The sequence below is a fragment of the Lepidochelys kempii genome, chromosome 9 (assembly GCF_965140285.1).
Source record: "Lepidochelys kempii isolate rLepKem1 chromosome 9, rLepKem1.hap1, whole genome shotgun sequence".
NCBI lineage: Eukaryota > Metazoa > Chordata > Testudines > Cheloniidae > Lepidochelys > Lepidochelys kempii.
In genome coordinates this window covers 16665480-16684247 of record NC_136388.1, presented here as the reverse complement: position 1 = coordinate 16684247, position 18768 = coordinate 16665480, and the positions used below count along the sequence as shown (strand labels likewise).

The window sequence follows — 18768 nt, the reverse complement described above, 5'->3', positions numbered from 1 at the left end:
TGATTTCAGCTAATAGTAATAGCAATGATAGAATTTAGGAGAAACTAAGTCTCAGCCATGAAGTTCTACACAGCATCAGATTTTTTATAATCCTTTTAAGAATCATTAAGGAAGGAAGTCTCAAAGTACTGAAATGCACTAACTTTTGATAACTGCAGTTACGATATTGAAATATCTGGAAGCGTTTCAGATAAGCACTTTAATTAAACTATATCAGTACACTGTTTCTTTGCAGATTTAAAAGCTTCCCTTTTGTCCTACTTGAAAGCCTAGGGAAAAAAAATCTCTTGGACGTAAAACACTATACGAAGCAGTGACAAATAGCTCATTTCTGGTCTGCTCTGCTAATTTCTTATAGCCTGCTATTACACGTTAAAGTAACAGTCTGGGAAGGTTTGCTTTGCTCTGTGTTGTGCTTTGATCATTTCTGACTGGCAGAATCCCCTACCTCCAAATAAGGCAGATCAGCATACTATATATATTGGGTATATAAAGCTGTAGGCCTTAAGAGACTTCTCTTCATCCAGAGCCAATAGGAAAGATAACAGCCAGGAGTAAAATCCTGCCATCTGAGCATCTTTTCATTATAAAACCTGAAAGCTCAGGAGAGCCTCTTTCAGTGTCAACACCAATAACTTGCAGCAGAAAGCAAACTCTCATTCAGTGAGTTCTAACTGGATTGCCAAGCCATACGCCATTAAGCAGAATGTCTGCATTGCCAACCAGTCTGAGTCAATTCTTCCAGCCTGCATTCTTATGAGCTAACATTTACTGCTGCAACCACATGCTTATTAGCAAGTGGTGTTTGTACTGCAACACTCTTCTTCATTAGGGTAAATTGACTAAAACAGCAATCAAATCAGCACTATCGGTCTAGGTATTTACAGGCACAAATCTTCTTTACCTTATGGATACATTTGCTGAATTATTCATAATGCAAACCTCATTGACACCCTCATTAACTGTCTTGTCTGTCCTTTAAACGCTTTTGATCTTATCAAAAGGGGTGGATTGTGCCCCTATGGGCCCCTTCTACATATGGGTCTGTCCCTCTCTGGCAGAAAGGGGTTGCTGGTTTCACAGCACCACCCTTACCTTTGCCCCATGCCAATACCCCTCTATGGGAGCTCTGTGCAGACTGAGTTCACAGTTCAGGGGATGGGGTATTTCAGGGGAAGCTGCTCTTTTTGAGGGCCCCAGTATTTGTGCATGAAAATCGGGTGGTAGTGTAGAATCTCCCCCTGGGTTCCTTCTGGAGCTGTATTGCTCAGCATCAAGGGGACCCACCCCATGGTAGCAGTCCGCTGAAAGGGACTGTAATGCCAAAGAGCAGAGGAGGCAGCAGCCATCTCTGATGAGGGCCTCTTGTTACAACATGGAAGGGAAACCCCTTCCTCATAAATCCCCTACATTCACGGGGTTGGGATGTGGAGAAGCCACCAAAACCTGCAGCCTCAAACCTCTCCCACCAGAGAGGATGCTTTAAGGACCATGCCAGGAGCTGAAACTTGGAGTCTTCCCATGTTCCCGGCCCCATGTATTTTGCTTGGCGGGAGGAGAGGCAGTCTGAGCGTGTGTGACAAACAGGTTCAAAGGAACTGGTACAGAATGAATCTAAAAAAGAGAAACTCAACAGCAATAAAAGCATCAAAAAGCAAAATCATCGGGGCCTTACTCAAATTTTTTTTACACTGAAGCCAATTTTGAGTTTGCCTGAGTAATGTTGGAAGGTGGGTTTATTTTCCTCCCTGTCGCTTCCATGAATGGAAGGGACCCTCTGCACATCTCTCCTCCCCATCCTGTGCAGAAGTGGGGCTCAGTTACCTCCAAGACACCTTCCCCTCTACCACTCTCTCCCCCTGCAAACTCCATAGAGGGTGCTCTGGGATCTGCCCTGTGGGATGAGGAGGGGATGGGTTGGAGGCAGAGATGAAAGGGTTGGGGGCAGGGATGCATATTCTCCATCTGGCCCTGTGGAGATTGCCAGGAAAGATAACAAAGCCTGGGGCTCTATTTCTTTTCTTCTGGGCTTCTTCCCAAGGTATGTCCACACTAGGAAAAAGGGTGGTTTTTACCACCCTGATAACTAACACGAGGTAAAATCCTAGACAGCTTGCAGTTTTAACATGTATTAATAGGTTGATGTAAAGACTGGGGCAGGGCAAGGGGAGCCTGGAGTTTGCCTCAACCAGCTAACACATGTGAAAACTACAACTGCCTTGTTCATACTAGGAGTTACCATGTGTCAGCTAATATGTGGTAAAAATCCAGCCTTCTTCCTAGTGAAGACAAGGCTCAAGTGGCCTTATAAACAGTAGTGGCCAGGGAGAGCACATGGTAGCCTGGCTCCATTTGAATCCCATTGTGCGGGGCCAGAAGGGGAACCACAAGGGGCTACAGCCAGTGCGGATAGATGAGGCCAAGTGCTATGTTAGCCCTGGCATCTCACGGATTCTGGGAGAACGCTGAGTGTTAATATCCCCCAGAGAGTTCAAATGGACCCTCAAATAACTCTTCTGGTGGAGTTCTATAGAATGTAGTAGAAAATGATAACCGTCCTGTAGAATTTTTTGAATCACCTACTGCATTTAATAAGACTTTTTTCTAATCCCTGCTATAGAATTCTTTAGGATGGTTCAGTAGTTGACTAGAAGGATATAGTTCACTAATGAATTCTAGCCCCTTTTACCTTTGATTCTCTGTCTCCTGCTCTCAGTTGGGAATGACTGGGGTTTCAATGCCACGCTTCCTATGTTTCCCTCGTCCCAGTGGGGCTGTCAAAAAAACGACTATACTCCGCACTTGTGAGAGCTGGCTTCCATAGCCCCGCCCAGTGCTGAGCGCTGGCCTGCGGACCGTGGAGCGAATTAGGAAACCGTTGTCTCCGGCACTGAAGGAGGCTTGGGCTTCCAGCCCTGAGCTAGCTGGTGCAGACAGACACTGTTCCGGAAAAGAAAACCTGTCCACTTCCCTGCGCAAGAGCAGGCCAAGCTGCTCAGCCAGGAAAAGCCCTTGCTTTCTGCCATGCTTTATGTCAGCTACTCCATCTGTGAATAGTCACAATAAAATCAACTTGCTTCCCTTGCTGGGGGAATGTCTGCTAATGTAAAGCTTGATATATTGTAAGTGCGCAGCTTCATTATTAGTATCCTCCAGTTGTTTGTGATTCAAGAGGTAGGGAAACAGCAACGTAGGGACTTAGACCATAGCAGGGCAATAAATATGTTCCCCCAGCGTGGCTGGGGCAGGGGTTGGATCACTATTCAGGCCCCAATCCTACAATGAGCTCCAGACAGGCAGACTGCCATTGGTTCCACATGGGGCAGGGACCTTACTCATTGCAGGACTAGAGTCTTTAAATTACTAAGACAAGAGGCGGACCGTATTTATATTGTTTTTCAAATCTAAATTCCCCACCTCTCCCTTAATGCTGGTGATTCAAGGAAAGTAGAACGTGGATCCAAACTGCCTGGTTCTGGTTTTGCAAAACTACCTGCTAGTCTATCTCTGGCCCTATTAACCCTGCCACATCGGCTGCCATTACAGTAGTGGCTCGAACAGTGGCTTCTCAGGGAGAAGTGCCAAAAAAAAGGAAGTTCTTGTGTGACTTTGAGCCTCAAGACGACATGTAAATATGAGGCAAGTGAGAGTCTTCAGTGCCTTGCGGCTGGCTAATAGCAATAGCCCGATGAGAGCTCTTTAAGGCTGGGTCTCTGCTGGTATTTTACTTGAACTCTCCCACTGTTGCACTAGAATTAGTGCCACACCACCAGTGGTAGCATTGGTGGGAGCACTAGTATAGACCAGGCACTGGCATTTTTAGCACCAGGTCATCTAGGCCTCCCCACAGCAGGTTTAAACGCCACAACGGTTAAACTACTAGCAGCCCGTCCATCCGAGCGCTTCCTTCGTTATTATCATCAGTGGAGCTGCAACAATGGGAGATTTTAAGGGGGGAAAGAATAGTGCAGACAAGGTTGTTAGTTCCTGTCACAACAGGCACTGAAGTAGAGGGGCTTTAAGAGGACTTTTTTGTTGTTTTTTAAGTGAAAAGTATCAGGGATGCAAAAACAAAGCACCAAAAAGAAACCCACTGACGGTAAACTAAACATGACAACTCTCACTGCAATTTCCCCACTAATCCTAGCAGGGAGCCAACCAGGGGCTCGCTTTAAGATAAAATGGGTTGGATTTCCCCTGGGTTTGCACAATCAATCGTGTTATTACAAAAGTAATTATAAAAATCCCAATTGCACTACACTGTAGCGAGATCACCACCACAAACACTGAGTGCTTTTTAAAGAGAGACAGCTATGCCACAAATATTACCTGTAGTCTTCAGACTACCTAGTATCAGAGAGAGATGTGCTCTGCACCATGGTATGTTGCCATTTTGTCATGTGCGGGGGTTTGCAAAACTCATCTAAAAACTCAGAAAGACAGCTCTGAAGAATTTGCACAAAACACCATGTCCGTATCTTAGGGCTATTTTGACCTCTGGTGCTAGCAGCAGCTGACCGCATTTGGATGAAACAGATGGTCCAGCATTAAGACACAATGGACCCCAGTTGCTACGAAAGCACTAGCCCTGACATGAGGCGCATCAGAACACAGGAAATGGAATTAGCCGGAGTCGATAATCATAGACTCTGGGCGTGCCCCTGACATAGGAAAAACTCTCCCTCCTGCCAATGGGCGTTTTGCCTGCCTTAGGACTACAGGAGGAAGGCAGATGCTTTTCCCAGCCTGCTCTCAGACACAGCCTACACAGTCTGTTGAATTCAACCTTGCCCTTTTCCTGGATCCTAGTTTTATTAACAGAGATTAACACTAAAATAACAAAGTTCACCTCAAACCTTCTCCCTGGGCTTAGCTGGGAGTTGACACTAGCTACGGACTATCCATAAATTACAGAACACATTTTTTGGGGATTTTCAAGACCCACCCCCTTGTCAAATGTAAGAAATGGAGGAAGCCCCTCACCCCTAATGCATTACGTAATTTATGGACAGCCCCTTAGCATCTGACAGGATTGCAAAAATGAAACTGCTGAGGGGTAGTATTACCCTGATCACTTTGCTCGTATGTTGCAACACTACACCACCCTTTGTCTCTTTAGATTGTAAGCTCTTTGGGACTAGACCTCTCCTTTAGCATTGTAGTGCCTGTCTGCTTGTCTAGGTGCCTAGCACATTTTGGGTGCTACTAGAATATAAATATTAATAAGGGCTTTATTTTTCCCTTGAGAAGAATGATTTGCTCTCATGGATGTCCCTTATAGCCTTATCTGGTGGGGTTTTTTTTGTTTGTTTGAACCATTGACTTCACAAGGAATGCGAGCTTGACATGTTAAACCAGACTACAAATGGACTACACACTGCTTGCTGAGTTAGCACAGCTAGGACCTGAGATGAAAGACAAGAGAAACAGACATGAAGAAATGCACCAGCTTGGCTGCTCTCCTCTCTTTATTAATTATTAGCCTGGTGATTGTGATGCAGGCTGGTTTGAATGAATAGAAGCTATTGATTTTAATACATCTCCTAAAGCAGGGAAAGTAATGACGTCAGTAATGCAATTCAGTTTGCCTACAATAGAATTAAGTGAGTCAGACAGCAGTTATGAGCCACTGTAGATAAGGTGGAATGCTCCTGTTGAAGGATCTCGTCAAGTTAGTATTTTCCCTTCTTACGTACCTTTTCAGTGTACTCTGGTTTGTTTTTTACCATGTCAGTGCCTCGCTGTGATACCACAATAAAAGTTGTGTCATTGTTTCCATTATAAACCTCTGTTAAATTAAGGTTTTCAACCTGTGGTCCACGGTCCCTTGGGGGTCTGCAGACTATGTCAAAGATTTCCAAAGGGGCCCACACCTCCATTTGAAATATTTTAGGGGTCCACAAATGAAAAAAGGTTGAAAACCACTGAATTAGGGATTTATAACCCAAAGACACATCCTTGAAATCAACAGGGCTCCATGCAGGTGTGGGGTTTCACCCATATAGTTCCTGTTTCAGGATCTGACCCTGAATGCTTAACATTGATGTGGGGCTGAATTTTGACATATAAACTCTCAGCCTGAGTGGAGTTGTTTGTTTTAAAATACAAATTTTGGTTGAAATCGAGCTAGTGATTTATTTTAAGCTTAGTCAAGTTTTCTTCTCCATCAACTAAACCTTTTTTTTTTTGTTTATAGTAAAATGAAATTTTGGGGGATTTAACAACACTTTGTGCTTCTATAGCACCTTTCATTTCAGTACCTTTATGTGATTTACCAATGTTAATGCTGCTGTAAGAGGATGAGTATTATCCCCATTTACAGATGGTGAAACTGAGGCACTGAAGATTTCAGTGACATGACCAGAGTCACAAGGCAAGTCAGCAACAGAACCAGAAATAGAACCAGAACCTGTTCTGTATTTCATGAGTAATCAAAATAACATGCATGAATTGCTAACTTTAGCAGATTCTTTTCTCGCTCTGTCTCTGTCACTGACTTTTCTCTCCACACCCCACCAGTGAGTTGCTTGGGCTAATCATCACTCTGTTTGAAGGAAGCTGGGTTAACTAAGGCAGATTTAAATAAGAAAGCAGTTTGATACCTCAGTACTAAAATGAGCACTAGGATGGGGAATTTGGGCAACTAATTACAATGTCCGAGGTTAAAACTGGCATTCTCCTTAAAGAGCTCAGTGGTGAAGGTCATTAGGTACCTACATCGATTGCTGGTTTAAGCTTCCATGCAATTAGATGCTGCCCACATCACAAGCAATTTGTCCAGACTACACTGGTCCCTTACAATAGTCTGCATTATTGCTGTAACAAAAATACCATGTGAGAAAGAGTGTAGGCATTGTGACATTCTGACAGAAGAGGCCAGAGCTGTTGGAGTCAGTGAAAGCTGGATCATTCAACCATGTGGGCTGAAGTCTCTGGGAACTGATTATAGGTGAGAAATTGCTTGAGGCCAGGATTGTAATCTGTTAAACTTTAGACACCAGAAAAGACGTTTTATTTTGTATTTGTTTGTAACCATACCTGTCTTTTTCCCGCTCTTGCTTAGTATCACTTAAATCTCTGTTCTTAATAAATAAACTTATTCTTAGTTTTATTATAAACGGTGTGAGTGCTGCTTTGTTGAAGTGAACTATGAATCTGCAGCTAACCTAACATGTACATTGTCTCTTTGGAGGCAGCAAATGTAACAATTTCTGTGAGGGACACTACAGAGAGATATCTCTGGGGAACTCGGGAACTAGGGTTCACTAACTGTTGCCTTGAAGGCAAGGTAAAGACTGTCAGAATCTCAAGGAGTTTGTGGGTGAGGTAGTCAGACTGGGGTGGCAGAGAGCTGACTGACAGTCAAATCTCCTGCCTCAATAGGAGAGTTTGGCAGAGTAGCAGCACAGTGGCTCACAGTTCTGGATGTCCTGAGTAGAACATCATAGGCATGAATATTAGTATAAAGTGGTATCTGCACAGACAACTCTGTCTGCAAGCCCAATTCTTTGAGCTGCTTTCTCTTAAGTGTCAGCTGTGGTTAACATATATGAGCTGGAGAATGTGCCATTGGCTCTTTGACAATTTGCTACTTTATTCTATCCTAACATGCTTGATGTGTTCTGAAGTATCAGTAACTAATAACTCTTACAACACCTGCCCAATAATATAAATTGACATTTATTTAGAGGCATTTCTTTGATGCTCACTCAGACAGTATCTTTACCTCCCAGTAAACCACATCCCATATAACTCTAGGCACCAGATTCTCTATTACCCTGCACATAGTATAGTCATTTACACCTGTGGAAAGCTTGTTTAAAATTCTGATTTGATTGCATTTTACACCAGGGTTCACACCCACTTTGCACAGGTATAAATGATTAAACAAAGTGTAGAGCCATGAAGAACCACATATAGTATACTTAAGATAGACTTAAAAGATTGTCTTAAGACTGAATATGTTCTAAGAAATGCACTATGCTTAAAACATTCCATTTGAATTTGCAATGGCATATTTAGTGACAAAAAAGGAATCAGAATGGCAGAAAAAGTGATATAGTCAATTTACACATTTGTTAAAAAGGTCTAATATGTCATTGCTGTCTGAGATTGCAAAATAAAAATCTTAAAAGAATAATAGTACTGCTAATGAACGTACATAAATAGCACTAGAATAGTGGTTTGAGTTTAGGATTGGGAACAAGAAACTTCTCAGTGCTACTTCGGATACAGACTCCCTCTTTGATCATAGGCAAGTCACTTTCACTTTTAACCTTTCAGTCTCACTTTTGCCGTCTGTACAGTGGAGACAATTGTTATCTTGCAGGGGTGCAGTTAAGATTAATTGGCTAGTGTTTGCAGAGGAGGTTGAAGCACCTCTGAATACTGTATCAAAGACAGTAAGGCTTTACCACTTATACTACATTCTATTTAGGAAATAATTAACTTTATACTTTCCAATTTTCATTTGCTGCACTTGAGCGAATTTGTATTCCACATGTAAACACTATTATAATTTACAACTGTCAAATACTGCAGCCCTATACTTCTCTGTGGTTAGGGGTTATAAAGAGAATGATATTTAAACAAACGGGTCAAGATTTTCAAAAGAACGAGTGATTCTGAGTACCTCAAGTTTGGTGTCTAATGTGAGATCCTTAAATGTGAGATTTCCAGAAAGTGTTAAGGGTAAGATTTTTAAAGGTATTTAGACACCTAATTCCCATTGATTTCCTTTAAAAATCTGTCTCTAACAGCTAAACTCCGAAAATCCCATCTCTCTAAGTTATCACATATGGGTCACCCAAATTCTGAGGCACTAGATTCAAACGACAGGTTTACACTTTGAACCCACCAGCTCTATTTGGGGTATTAGAGATTCTGTACCCGGTAATGCAGAGACATCTGAAAAAAATCAATGTGTAATATTTTCTCATTTGAAGTATCTTCATAGTAAGCAGTCTGTTTTCAATTAAACGTGTGTGTGATTTTAGTGGCACAATTGCCATTAGTATTACTTAGAGATGAGTAGCTAGAGATTTGTGTGTTTGGAACTGTGGGCCTTTAGCTATTTGTCAGGTTATACTTTTAGTAATTATTGTCTTGGTGAGAGCCAATTTTATATAACACATCTCACTATACCATGGTGGTCAGGCTGCCATTTAGTAGCACGGATCCAATCATTTTAATAGTAAGAAATAATTACTTATAAATGTTCATTTTTTAAATAATTGCATTTCCTTCAATATGCAGCATGAAGGCTTTATAATTACTTTGCTGCTCTTTTTCTTTGCAGATCCATTTTTTCTCCTCATCTTCAAATGAAAACCATTAAAATTTACTTGAGGCTAATCATGAGAGCTGTTTCATTTGACATAATTCACAAAAGTTTATTTATTAATGTGTGAAGCATTCTAATTAAATGGGATGGATTTTTACTTTTACAAAGTCTGTATTGGCAGTGCTGGCTGATACATCATAATGACAGCTTATTTCTTTCCTGGATGTCGTGAATTTCAGTGGCAACAACACAGTTTATCTTGTTCGGGAACGAACTGGCATGACACTGACATTCCACCTTCCAAACAAGAAAAGTAACCATCAGCATTTAAAACACAGGCCCGATATCAAGAGGGATCAAATACCTACAATTCCCATTGAAATGAATGAGATTTGCAAGTGCACAGCACCTCTTAGAATCTGATCAATACGACCAGTCTTATTTCTCCTCCCACCCCTTTCTCATGCTGACCTCACTCTTTGAGTAGCTTTATTGAAATTAAAGCCCGCAGTTATGGCCTGATATTAATACAAAATACCCAGTGTTGCCAACTCTTGTGATTGGAGCCTTGAAATATTTGGTCTATTTCTTAAAGCCCCAGCTCCTGGAGTCATGTGAGTATGTGAAAAATCTCAGCTTTCTGTTTTTTAAAAAGTGAATGTTTAGTTCTTGTGGTTGTGAGGAGAAGCTTGAAAATGTGACTCACCTGCATCCAAAAGGCTCAACCCAGAAGGCAAATAAAAAGAACCCCATATATATTATCTTTAAAAAGCTCCTTTATTTTAAAGCCAATCTCATGATTTGGGGGTCCTGACTCATAATTTTTGAACAACTGGGGTTGGCAATATTGTGTATCTGTGGCCTTCTGGGGAATACAAGCTCTAGAAGATCAAGAATGCTGGAGATGGGCAGAATTATTCAAAGGAAAGGCTGATCTGTTGTGCATTATTCAATCCTGAATAACCCCACAATGGTGATATATGGAAAAAGCACATGCAAACCTGCTCCCTGTATTCAGGAGTTATCTGCAATTAGTGAAAGGGGAAAATGCTATTTTCCTTTATCTTAGCAGCGTTTACCTAGGGCAACTTTTGTGCTTCAGAAGGCCTGTCTGCCACACAAACTGTCAGTGTCCTGAGTGGGCCTTTTGCTTCCCTCTGACTCTTTATCATTGATTCTGTTCTTTCAGTTTTCAAATGCATTAGTCTTTTTTTATGCAGGGGTGGGGGCTGATTCATTGGTTATCGTGTTCTATCATGGGTTATACCACTGTAATTGATTATGCCTTGCTGCCCTATTTCCATGCTTTTGCCAATCAACTAATTAATGCAAGAGATGGCTGAAAAAAGGAAATTCCTGAAAACATAATATGAAAATGCACTTTTTCATGTATAGCCTATTCATTTCTCCAATGCAATCATATAATACATGCTATATTGCCGATGGTTATGCATTTCATACAAGAAAAAGCAAGCCTGTCTCTATCCCTGTCTCTATTTCTGCCATTCTGTAAGGTCATGGCTGTTGGCCCTGATATGCCATTTTTCATCTGAGATTGGCACTGGGCTGGCAGCACTGGACATGAGTATATGAACGGCCACTGCAAAAGGATGTCACAACACTAGTCATGGCAAGTCAGCAGGAACTGTAGGAGTAGTTGTTTTCTTCTGGAGGCAGGCAGATCTTCTTATAGGAAGTATACATTGCTTATTTGCACCTATTGGAACCATCGTCAGCCTTGTGTGCAGCAGGTACTTTTAATCCGTCATAAGGGTATTGGCATCTCAGTGAAGTTTTGAGGGAGCTGAAGTCCATAGTATCGTATGACAGCTGAATTATCTCCAGTATCTCAATCCCATCACATAGTAATGAGCTGACTCTGGACCAGAGGCAGAGGGTCAAATATAAGGGCTTGTCCACATGGGGAAGTTGCCCATAATAGCTATCGCAGTCATTACAAAATAACAGTAGATGTGTCCACATGGGGAGCCATTCCAGAATTGTGCTTTAAATTCACACCCTAGCTTATTTTGGAATAACTTCCCCTTGTAGACAAGCCCTAAGACGCAGTCCTTGTGGGAACTTGTGTACTTGGCTCTGGCTTGCTAGGAGACTTTATTGCTTCTCTTTTTGGACTTTGCAAATATTATTGTTTGGGGTTTTTCTTTGCTTGTGTTATTCTTTTGCACAAACGGAGGCTGCTTTTTGAAAGCTTTGCTCAGTTTCCAGGAAACTGTTGCCCTGTTAGGGAGTTTGTGCCGTTCATGCAGGGTGGAATTCACTTCACTCGCATAAAGCAAGAATAGCTGAGCTCCTTGCATGTGAGTTTGGGGGTGGTGGAGGTAAAATCCCCTCCCCCCAACCTGGCACTGTAGCATAGTCTCAACCTTCACACAGCAGCTGCTACAGCCAGTGGGTTGGAGTCATAGCTGGAACCTCTCTGCAGCACTTGTGCTGGGTGTTAGGGTCACTGGCTCTGCAAATTCCATGGCCAGTGTTGCACTCTGAACTAGCTACTCTGGGATTCAGATACACACACAGCACACAGCTTCCATTACAGAGCCTCACTGCTCTGTTTAAATAGTGTGGACAGCCTAACACTAAAGCCCTCTTTATCCATGTAAAGAGGTTGAGGACAGACAGCAACAGTGCAGGCTTGCTTTCCTGCCAGAATAGCGAGCTCCATCTCTGATTTGGAGGGACGTCTTCTAGACATGAGATGGCTGGCTGTTCTCCATACTATTATGGTCCAGTTCAACAAAGCACTTAAGCATATACTTAAATTTAAACATATGCAAAAGTACCATTGAAGTCTGACATAGACATAGGGATCATTTTGCAGTCTTTACTCTGGCAACAGTCCTTTTGAATCTAGTGGAAGTTTTGCCTCCATTAAGGCCAGGAGGATTTAGCCTTGCTTTCAATTTAATATTTTATTCAAATTCAGAATGCCACAGAGCTATCTTTGCATTTTAATATCAGTGATGTCTCCTTAAAGATTCAGTCTTGGAGCTCCATATACCTGCTCTGCTCTACTGAGCTTATTTGTGGGTCAGTTACTCATTTTGAAAAACACCTGCCTAAAAGATTCAGCAACTAAATCCCCCCTACATGCCTGTAACATAATACCAATAACTATTTTATTCAGCAATAAGCTACTTCCCTGCTAGGAACAAACTAACTTGCCCTGTAATTTTAGAAAGGCTCATGAATTAGAATGCAGTGTTTGAAAAACAGTACTGTAAAAGCTGTTCTTTTGTTCACCTGCCAGGTAGAGTTAATTTATGGTATTATGTCTTTCAGTAAATTATTGATATAAAAGTAATGCAGAATGACAATAAAACAATAGAATCACGTGGCTGAATGTAGGTCTCCTACATGGCTCCATCTCACTGTTTTTATTTTCTACAAATGCCTGGGCTTCACTTTGATGGTTTTATTGCAGGGAAGAACAATGGTCTCATAACAACATTCCAGTCTAGCCAATACAGAAGAAAGAAGAAGTGTCAGCATTAGTAGGGCCCACAGCCTGTGTTGAGATCTCGCTCAATAACCTCAACTCTGGGCAATATGGTTAATGGTGAGATGTAGGAACCACACGTCATGAAAACATTTACTGAATGCTAGCAACATTGTTCTCAATTAACGTTCATAACTCCGCAGTATCTCATGGCTTGAGTGAATAATATTTTATGAATCTCTTCTGTTTGTGTCACTAGGTCAGAATCTGCTCTCATTTATACTAGGAGTAGCTCCAATTATTTCATGGGAGTTGCTCAGAGTTTACATTGTGGTAATTAAGATGAGTATCTGGTCTACTACCCATTTGGATTCTGTGAGGCTTTCCATTATAAATCTTATTTTCAGAAATTAGCCAAAAAATTGCCATAATTTTGATTTTGCACCTTTGCATGTCCTTAGCTACCATAAAGAGAGCTTTACTCACAAAAGGATTGTACGTTCAGGCCTACGTAGAGCCTTAAACTTTACAGTGATGGATCCAGTGTGGGAGTTAATTTCTTTAACCAAGTCTGAAAAAACACAAAAATTACTCTTTTAGCTGGAGGAATCCTACCACCTCGCCCAAATGAGAAATGCTTGATTCTTGTTAGCATTCTTATTACTAAAGAAAATATTTAATAATTTAAACAGAAAATTTCCAGGTAGTTTTAGTTTTACAATGGACAGATGTGTTCAGGTATTTCAGGGCTGGAGCTGGGAGGGTCCGAGTTAGTTCATTCAACTATTTTCATTAAAATGTCATAAGGATTTTTAGCCTGGAGCCCAAGGGTTATATTCAACGCTATGTGACCCTTTGCCAACCCACTAACTTCCGAGGAGCTGCACCAGTTTACAAGGAGCAATGAATTTGGCCATTGAGGCCTGGTCCTGCTCTCACTGAAATCACTACCAAACTCCCATTGTCCTCAAAGGGAGCAGGATCATGCCCTTATCTGGCATGTGCAACCTCTGGATTAAGAAAATGCACTGTTTTGTATCCAAAGAAGGAAGAAGTTTCTTGGGTCAGTAGTCTGAAATGTGAGCAGGATTTACACACTAGAATATGAGCCACTATGATCTACAGTGTCCAAAATAAACTCTGCTTCTAAAAAAGGAAGACAAGCTTGTGTATATACCTTTACAACAACTTCTTCCCTGCTGCCCTGAAATCAATGAAGCTGCACAAGGGATGAATTTGCACATTGGTCAGATGAGCCTAAAGTTATTTAGATCAGTTTAAAATGTGTGTTCGCCCAAGAGGCATACAAGTTTTTGTTTTTGATGCATACAAAGAAAAGTTCCTTTTAGGCAAAGTTAAAGTTTTGAGGCAGTCTGAGGGGAAAAGTAAGGTATTCAAAGTTGAGGTGGCTTCTCATTCATTCTCCCCTCAGAGTATGTGCTGAAGCTCCCACTAGGAATGGTGTGTGAGCGTGCAGTGGGGATTTTTACCTTGGGGCCTGATTCATCAAGTTTAAGCCCAGAAAGGACCATTAGATCATCTGGCTGCCTGTATATCATAGGCCTTTACATTTCACCCACTTACCTGTGTATTGACCCCAATAACACACGTTTGACTAAAGCATAACTCCCAGAAAGACATCAAGACGTCATGATAGGACGACATCAAAGATGGATAATCGACCTCTTTCCTTTGTAGTTTGTTCCACTGGTTAATCACCCTCACTGATAAAAATTTATGCCTTATTTCTAATTTGACTTTGTCTGGCTGCAGCTTCCAGCCATTGGTTCTTGTTCTGCCATTCTCTGCTAGATTATTTTCTACAGTATTTTCTCTCAGTGAAGATATTTATACATTGTAACAAAGTCACCTCTCCATCTTCTTTTTGATAAACTAAACAGATTGAGCTCTTTAAGTTTCTCTCTCACTGCAAGGCATTTTCTCCAGCCCTTGAATCATTTTTTAAAATTCTTTTCTGCACCCTCTCCAATTTTTCAACATCCTTTTGAAAATGTGGGCACCAGAGGTGGATACACTATTCCTGTATCAGTCTCATTATTATTTACTGCTCTGACAATCTTTGTGTCATCCACATACTTTATAAGTGTGATTTTTACATTGTTTTCCACATTATTGATGAAATGTTGAGTAGTGTTGGGTCTAATATTGATCCCTGTGGAATCACACTAGAAACACCAACATTCAGTGATTCCAAATTTACATCTACTTTTTGAAACCTGTCAGCCAGATCTTTGTCCATTTAAGGTATGCTTTGCTGATATTGATAATGCTAATTTTTTAATCAGGCATTCCTGCAGTACTAAGTCATATTTAGACTTTTGTAAGGCATTTATCACATCTTTATCAACCCAACTTATAGTGTCAAATGACAAATTTTGGCCCACTGAACAAATATCCTGCCATGGTAAAATGTACTTGTGTACTGTTGAGGGATATTGAGAGGATTAATTCATTAATGGGCCAGATTAATGCAGTTAATATGTGTCAGAGGGAGGGATGCATCCCTACGGAAGACAGCTGGGGCTATTCCCATTTGCCCTTCTTAGAGTTTCTGCAGGATTTGGGGAGCAACTTTTAATCCTACTGGGGGAGCAACTTTAATTCTTACTGCAGGAGTCCTGCTGACACAGCCTCAATGGGGATGCACTAAGTCATGGTATGTAAACTGACATTTAGCAGGCAATGTAAGTCGCAGGGGAATGTGGCCCACTGCTTGTAAAGCGGCCTAAAGATGGTTGGATATTCAAAAGTGCCTAAGCGCTTGTCTACACAGTGATGTAATGTGGTCTACAGGGGTGTGATTTCTAAAGGGCACTAATGCGTTGCACATTAATTGGGCTATGTAGACCCTGCTAGGGTGTGCTAAAGGTTCCCTAGTGCACTTTACCATAGTGCTGTTTCAAGCAGTACTACTTTAAAGTGCAACAAGGGTCTTTATGTACCAATTAATGTGCAACATGTTAGTGTGCTTTAGAAATGACACCCCCGTAGAGCATATTACTCCACCATACAGACAAGCCCTAAGTGACTTATGAGCAGTGGCTTAAGTGCTTTTGAAAATTCCATCTGAAAAGTGGTAATAAGTACTAAATAATATGGAATCATGGAATTACCCCAGGCTTGAATGTGACCCTCTTATAACTCTTAAAGTCAATGGGAGTTATGAAAATTGATGGGAGGGTGTCAAGCCCTAAATTTGGGAAAATATCCTTCTCTGAGTGATGTCAATGGGTTTTGCAATCATAGGTCAAGGGTAGTATGTGATAGTCATAATGTTTAATGCCTTGATTTTTTTTCCAGCTTCAGTCATAATGTTGTTTAATGCAAGGTGTTTTTTAATACTTGCATTGTCGCTATCTAGTTGATCCTTTTGCTGATCCAGGAATGGAGATTTCAGCACCTTGAACAGCACCCATGCTGCCTCCTGTATTACTATATAGAACTCCTGGGTTTTTCCAGTCATTGGCGTTTGTTAATAATACTTAGCCCTTCGATAGCCCTTTTCCCTCTTCAAAGTGCTGTGCAGACATCAACTAATCTTCATAACACTGCTCCAATGTAGGTAAATATTATATTCCCATTTTACATACCCATAAATAGACAGAGAGAGAACTCACAGCTAGGATGTGAATAGAGTCAAATCCATCAACAAAAAACATCTCTTAAAAAATGGATGAATCACTTTCACAACAAGAAAAATTAGCCCCTTTGGCTAAGGTTCTGTGTTTCGTCAACAACACCTAATGTGATGATGACGTCCAGTTCCTTTCTCCAGTAGAGACCTGTCTGATGGCAAAGGAGATCACATTGATCCTGCCAGATATCTGCAACCAGCTACTCACTCACTTAATTTCCTTCCTTACATTTTCTCTTCCCCTCACCTGATTTGCATCTTTTATATCCCCCACTCCCTTTGGTCCCACTAGTCCCCTGTGAGCGTGCGCTCTCTCTCTTCTTACAAGTTCAGAGAGAGAGAGAGAGCGCGCGCGCGCGCACTTTTTCCTGGGTACATATTATTTAATTCAGATCAGTCTGTGTTTATCCTTTCACTTTGTGCTCTCTTACTCTCTGTTTCCTATTAATCCTGAGCTCATCAGCCTTAAACCCATCATGTCCTCTACTCCCCTTTACAGTACAGGCTACTAGCACTTTTAAAAATACACATTTCTCCTCTTTAATCAATCAGTCTGGCTAGGTCATTAAGAAGTCAGTTTGGTTTTCATCATTTTTGTTTCCTCCTAGCTTGTAGCAGGAGTAGGTACCAAGGCAGCACCTTCCCTTCTTTAGTGTTCTGGCCAAGGCTAGGAAAAGCTACGCCGGTGAATGGGAGGCCAGGAAAACACTATCCCAGGTGAATTACTTCTCAGCTTGTGCTGGATTCTCATTTCCCAGCAGTAGGGAAGCCTATATCCAAAGCCCTGGCTGTCTGTTTCTTATCCAACAGTGAGGCTGCTCTGAGCCAGGGGTGCAAGGCCTCGGCATCCCTTTAGTAATTGGCAGTATCTAGGGCAGCGCTTACCAGGGGCAGGAGAGGCGAGGGGGGTACCTTGACTTCCAAACACACTGACCCTGTTCCCTCCCAGGCCAATGAGCACCCAGGTGGGGGCAGAAGAGGAGGGGGAAAGAGCCCAGACATCACCCTGCACCCCCCATACACACCTAGACACATACAAAAACAACCCCCCCCACAAAAAACCTCCATTTGTGAATGGCTCCTCCTCCTAGGATCAGGCTGTCCCTCAACTTCCCATGGGCGGGGAGGAACCAGCATAAAGAGAGGGGACCCCCAAACACCACAGCACTAATGGGCGCCCCCTCCCCTCCAGGGACATGGGCAACCTCTGAGCCTCTTATGGAGGGTGAAAGGGACAACCCCTACCCCCTAGCTACCAAAGCATCAGGAGTGACGCCCCATCCCCCGTACTTCCCCCTCCACCCAGGAGAACGGGCAGGTCAGTCCGGCTCCTTCCATCCCCTGTTCCCCCCACCTCTCCCTGCCAGCATAATCCGAATCCCAGGCAACGCTGACGGGCAGCCGGGCCGAGGGGAGGCGAGGTGGGACCCCGAGGAGAGCAGGCCAGGAGCCGTGCGGTGGGTGCCCAGGGGGCTCAGCAGCACTCACCCACTGGAGGAGGACGCAGGAGCTCGACTCAGCCCAGCTGGCGCGGGGCGGGCTGGCAGCTCCGGGCTGTCTCCGGAGGAGGATGCGGGAGCTGAGCCCGGCTGGGGCTGCGGGGGGGGGGGGGGGGGGTTGCAGCACCCGCAGCTCAAGGAGCCCGAGGATGAGCTCGGCTGGAGCAGGGGGCGCGGGGGGGCGGCTAGGAACGGCAGGTTTGCAGCTCCGAGCTCCTGCTGCCCTCGCAACCAGCGGGGCGGGGGGGGGGGAATCCAGGGGAGAGGCGGGGAGGGGGCCGGGCTTGCACAGCGCCGCCCGGGCTGGAGGAGGCTGCAGGCGGCTGGAGAGGGGCGTTAGCCGCTCCTCACTCCCGCGGGCGGGGGGCCACCTACCGCACCGGCAGCTCCAGTCCGCCTCTCGCCGGCCAGCAGGGAGCGGGAGGCCGGGCGCTGCAGCGCCTCAATTATTCAGCGCTCCCCAGCCCCTGCGCCGCCCCGCCCCGCCCCGCCCCGCCGCCGCCACGTGATCCGGGGAGCGCCGGCGGAGCCGCCCGCCGCCCCAGGCGTGGTGCAGCCGGCGCCCCCGCGGAGCCGCAGCTGCAGCGCTGGGTGAAGGGTTCCTGGGGGCTCTGGGCCCGGGGGACCAGCCTGCTGCCCTCGTGGGCGGCCCCGGAGCCTCCCCTGGGGTCCCCCTGCTTAGCCCCCCATCTCCAGGGGCGTGGGGGTGGGAGTCCCTGCCTGAGCCACCCGCGCGGTGGGGGCTGGGAATCCCAGTTGATTCCCATCTAGTGGGAGTCTGCAAGGGGGCGTACTCCTGCCTCTGTCCCCACCCCATCCGCCTGGGTGAAGCCTGGCGATGGGGCTGGGAGGAGGGCAGAAGGGAACAGGT

The 18768-nt window shown here is 43.8% G+C and overlaps 1 protein-coding gene and 1 long non-coding RNA gene across 3 annotated transcripts in view; one reads left to right on the top strand and one right to left on the bottom strand.

Annotated features, from left to right (window-relative positions):
• Positions 1-18353, bottom strand: part of SLC7A14 (solute carrier family 7 member 14) — a 64554-nt gene extending 46201 nt beyond the window's left edge. Inside the window, exon 1 of one of the 2 annotated variants that reach the window (XM_073359405.2) lies at positions 17887-18353. The gene's annotated coding sequence lies outside the window, so the exon portion shown is untranslated. The remainder of the gene's footprint in view (positions 1-17886) is intronic. The other variant, XM_073359406.2, reaches the window with a different exon arrangement.
• LOC140917178 (uncharacterized) overlaps positions 17740-18768 on the top strand; it is a 32352-nt gene continuing 31323 nt past the window's right edge. Inside the window, exon 1 of the long non-coding RNA XR_012160734.1 lies at positions 17740-17855. This is a non-coding gene — a long non-coding RNA (uncharacterized LOC140917178). The remainder of the gene's footprint in view (positions 17856-18768) is intronic.